The sequence below is a fragment of the Parasteatoda tepidariorum genome, chromosome 3, assembly GCF_043381705.1.
Source record: "Parasteatoda tepidariorum isolate YZ-2023 chromosome 3, CAS_Ptep_4.0, whole genome shotgun sequence".
Lineage (NCBI taxonomy): Eukaryota > Metazoa > Arthropoda > Arachnida > Araneae > Theridiidae > Parasteatoda > Parasteatoda tepidariorum.
In genome coordinates this window covers 80,994,950-81,000,148 of record NC_092206.1, presented here as the reverse complement: position 1 = coordinate 81,000,148, position 5,199 = coordinate 80,994,950, and positions in this window count along the sequence as shown.

The following is a 5,199-nucleotide window of genomic DNA, read 5'->3' as shown; positions in this document are numbered from 1 at the left end:
GAATTTTGTGTTCATTTTTTAGATCAGATACGTTCATTAAAGTTCCATTTTATTTTTGTTTGTTTAATGATTCATTCATTATTCGTCCATTCCTTTTCATAGAAAACTGAAGTAAACAAACAAACTATTTTTTCAATTTTATTCATAATTTAACGAATATCAATGAGCATTTTTGTATCAAATATGCTTCCTGCTATCAGAAATATAAGATTTTAAACAACTAAAAGATTCTAATAACAACAATTTTATTCCTAACTAGCTGAACACTCGTTTTGCGTACAAGGTAAAGGAATTATTAGTATTCAACAGATAGGCATTAATTAACAATACGCACTTATGCACAAAACTGGAAAACATATAACGAGACTATTTAAAAATTAAAAAAACAATTTCAATATTTGAAACGTTCACGTGGATTGTTCTTTTTCGTGACTTTGCATTATTAGATAAAAAAAAAAAAGGGTTTGCGAACATCAACTCTTCAAAATAAAGATTGATTTTACTCAGCATTATTGAACATTGAATTGTGGGTTACATATTTGATTGAGGGTTTCACATGATATATACTCGAGATTTATCACAATTAAGTAATTTTCTAACGAAATTTTCACATTTGAATATAACTTTTTTAAAATTACCAATGACTTTTTGTCTAAAGAGTAACTACACTCTCTTGCAAGTTAAGAAAAAACAATTATCCTAATGAAGAGAGCCTGTTTGAATCTAAGTGAACGTTACAAATGGTTGATAAATTTCCAAGCACGAACGTATATCAACATCGCCAACTCTTGAAACGGCATGTTGCGCAGCCTTCCTTTTGCTTGCTTTCTTAAATCATGTGAAATGAGGAAAATTAAACTTATTAAATAAAATCAATTGTTTTGTTGTAAAAATTAATAAGAATAATATCTAAAAATCTTAACAAATATATGTCTCTCTGTTTGCATTTAAAGAAACTGATGAAATAATTTATTTCCAATGAGCCGCACAATTGGTCTTGCCGATGAGCAGACCTAGTGCGTTCTCCAGAGGTGGTATCCACTCTTACAGGACCACCATAATGGGTGAGATACCGTTGGTCATGTTAATTTGGGCGTCTAGTTTCTGCCACACTAGATGGCAGCACCGAAACTCTATTTGGATGCTAAAGTGCACTAGTAATTTAATTTTGCCGGAAATGCCAAGAGCCAACTGATGAAATAATAATAGATATCATAGAGCCAACTGATGAAATAATAATAGATATCATTTCTTGCAGACGATTTTCCTTTACGGTAAATTAAAAATAATAATAATAAAAAAAATAATAAAAAATAATTTTAAAAAAATTACAAAATTAAAAGAAATTCTCGATCTTTCATTTGGTTTGTTAATGACATCTCAGCATTAGACGCGTCACCTTTATTGGTCCAATCAAATGTAATAATATTGTACTATTATATAGTTATTTTCTTTGTCACTGTGTTCTCCTTATTCATTGAAATATGTCACCAAGTCTGTAATTCCAGTAACTATTACGAAATTATAAAATTTCCATTACGAAACTATAATATTTTTTTAAATTATTCTATGATATATGTCACAAAAAATAGCAGGAATTAAATTTCTGTCCAAGTAGTTTAACTACTAAAAACTCTTTTATTGTTTGAAAGGCATATTTATATAATTTGATAATTAAATAAAATGGAATAATATGCAGTCACGAATGTTTATTTAAATCTTATATCACAATGGTCTTTTCTTAACTTACGATGGAGTACATAAACAAAATAAGCACGTGGTTTCAGATATATTTTAAAATACTAATCCGGTGACGTCACCCTCCTCCTTGATTTTACCTGTTATTATAATTTGAAAATAAATAATTGTTAAACAACTTGCAATTAACTTCCAGTGAAACTCATTTTTTTTGAAATAAAGATTTAGTCTACCAAACATTACTCTTATCACGTGAATAATTGAAAAGAAAAAGCATTTGCAGTTTAAATTGCAACAATGCATAATGGTAATCCTATGAGAAAAATTGGAAAATTTCGTTTCCTTCGAAAAGAACAAATTAAAATGAAGATTTTGTAAGAATTTTATTTGTTTAAAAGACTTTGCTTTTAATTAGCTACCACTGATAAATATATTTGGCTCAAAGTTCAGCTATTGGTGTTACGAAACTAATTACTTCCGAATTGACAAACGAATTGTTACTTTTAGAAACATTTATTAGGACGTAACACAAACATTTACATATTAACACAAACACTCGTAAGACATAATGCGTTTTCTAATTGCAATTACATAGGGGGAGCTGCTCGAGTGTTTCTGGATACGAATATTCTGAACAATTGGAGGGCATGTAATAGGTACCAAATATACTAATAAAGCTACAAACAAAGTAATGTTTGGTGAGTATTGAAACTGAACCAATACTGAGCCAATATTGATAGTGTGGAGATAGATGTCTTACGGCTCCTTGAAAGGGATAAGTATCGGAGATTTTTTTTATTTGAAAGCAGTATATTTTCGCTGATATGAGTTAGTGTCAGTTGGAGGAATAGCATCATACCAGAAGTTACGGAATACAGTTAATCTTTTTTTTTCTGATGAGATAAACTAGGAAAAAAATTGCATAGTTTAGTAACGAAAATTTACCGGGAAATGTTGAAACTGATAGTAAGTAAATGTATAATTGGAATCATTTTAGCTTTTATTAATTGTGTCAGTATATATGCATTTTATTTTTTGTACATGGCTGTTTAGTACTGATTTATTGATTATTTTCTGTTTTTTTTCTCATTCCGTACGGAGAACGGATATTCTGCTAGTCTCTTTATATATAAAAGCGAAAAGTCTATCATTAACTTGCTATATGTTCGCTAATAACCCGAGAATAGGAGCACCTATTCGGATTGTGTATCTTTTTTAGAAGTTTTCAAATTTTCAAGGGGTAGTTTATAAACCAACACCTCTTTGCGGTTCAGGCACAGTATCGAAAATACGAAATTTCATTGATGAATAAAATTAAAACGTTAAAAATTCATTTCTAAGTTTTTTTTCTTCAAAAAAAAGCATCGATTAAAACGTATGTTGTCATTTGAAACAGCATTTTTACAAAACCTTAAGAAAACAAAAACAAAAACAAAAAAAAAAAGCAAGCAAAAACAGTCCAAACTACTAGAAAAATTAAATATCCTTTAAGCTCACTGACCACCTAACCGGAACATCTGCTCCTGCACCCCAGAGCCCGAGGTCAAGAAAACTGAGATGGGCACAGTAGGCCTTGGCCCTCTATGGGCTGTCACGCCACTGAGAGAGTTTAAGCTCACTAATCTCATAGTTTAAGTGCGGAAGAGAATATGCAGGCTAACCTAAGTTATCAGAAATTCAAGAAATATGTATTATATTTCAATGTCAGACATAAGTGTGCTTATTCTTATTAAAGCAAACGGCATTTCAATTTCAAGGCTTTTAATTAGGTTAAATTCCAATCTTAAAATATCTAAATACCAACTATTAATAATGAACACTAATTATTTATTAACCGTAAAATAAAAAATTGTAAATTTGAAAATATTATAAATATAAAATGAAAATACTATAAAATGAAAATGAAGATACTATGAAATGAAAATGAAAATACTATAAATATGAAAATATTATAAATCAGTGCTAATCGGTTATTGGTATTATGAAGCCAAGTTTACTAACAGGAACAACTCTATGTTCTAATTTACACAGATCTCTAGCTACCGATAATTTACATAGGTGCATCGAAAATGACAATATCGTGAATATTATACAAAGCGAAAATTATTGAATACCACATTATTTTGAATGTTGCTACATTTTATTTGGGTAACAGAAATATTGAAAACAATGTAGAAATTAGATTAATAGGGAAAATATCACGATATATATTTTTTACAATGCGTTGCGATATTAAAATTTGTACTCATCAGTTATTGGTGTTTGTGTGGGTATTAACTCGAAAAAACCGTCACCAACATATGGTTTTTATTGCCGATAAGTAGATAAAAGGTTGGGTTCTAATAACGGCTGGAACCATTAAAAAATATTGTACGCACATTATACAAAACCAAACTTAGATAATGCATTTGAGTACACACATTTAAGGCTTAGTTCAGTTAAGTCTGAACTCCTGAGACTCAATACTGGTATTTCGATAAAAAAAAAAACTTTCAAATCGAAAGATCTTTTTAATAATCAAAATCTTTCATCTAAACCTATAAAAGTTAAATAAAACTGGATGTATATATATATGTGGATATATATATATATGTGGATATATATATATATATATATATATATAGATGGCGGGTTAAACTTCTCTTACGTTTATACTAACCCGTTACGGACATTTAAATTTATATTTGCTTATTGATGCAAAGTTGGTGAATAAATAAATTTTATAAAAACTGTCTCGTCTCTTTGGTACAGTTTCATTCAGAACATTGTTGCTAGCTCTTTCTAATTGGCCCGACAACTATATGCTCGTAAATGTCCCCAAAAAATCTAAATTTTTTAGTAATCAGAGAAAAAATTTTAAATTGTTACAAAGATATTTTACCTGTTAAATATTCTTTTATTAATAGCTAAATGTAGTGTCTGCTTGTCTTAATTCTAAATTAACAGTCAAAAATTTCAATTCAAGTAGACAAAGAACAGCTGTTTTATCGTAATTTAATGATTTGATATCAAATTTATTAAGCTTATCGTTTTTTTAAAAAAACCGTTTAAGCAAAATTACTTGCAGGCTACCAAAAATTTGGCAAACTAAACGTTTTGGTGACGACTTCTAATAGATCAATACTTCATTAACTATGATAAAATAAATACAATGCTTTGATAACACTTTTGCAAAATTATCAAATATATAATTTCATGCTTTTGTTTTGTTATTAAAATTGTGAATCTTGCTAGTAATGTGCATTTTTTACCTTTACTAAACTTGTTAGAGGAATAAATTTGAGCATTTAAAAAAAGGTAAGTTCTAAAAACAGCCAATAAATATATTTACTATTTTTCGTAAGTAAATGAAACAAAAAATTCCCTTTAAAAAGCCTCAAGCCATTCTTCATTAAATAGCAAGCTTTGCTTTCACTCATTAAAAACACAAAAACGTTTTTTTTTTTATTTTTTATTAAATTTGTCGCAAAGCTTTGTAATATTTGTTTTCTTTGTTCTCTC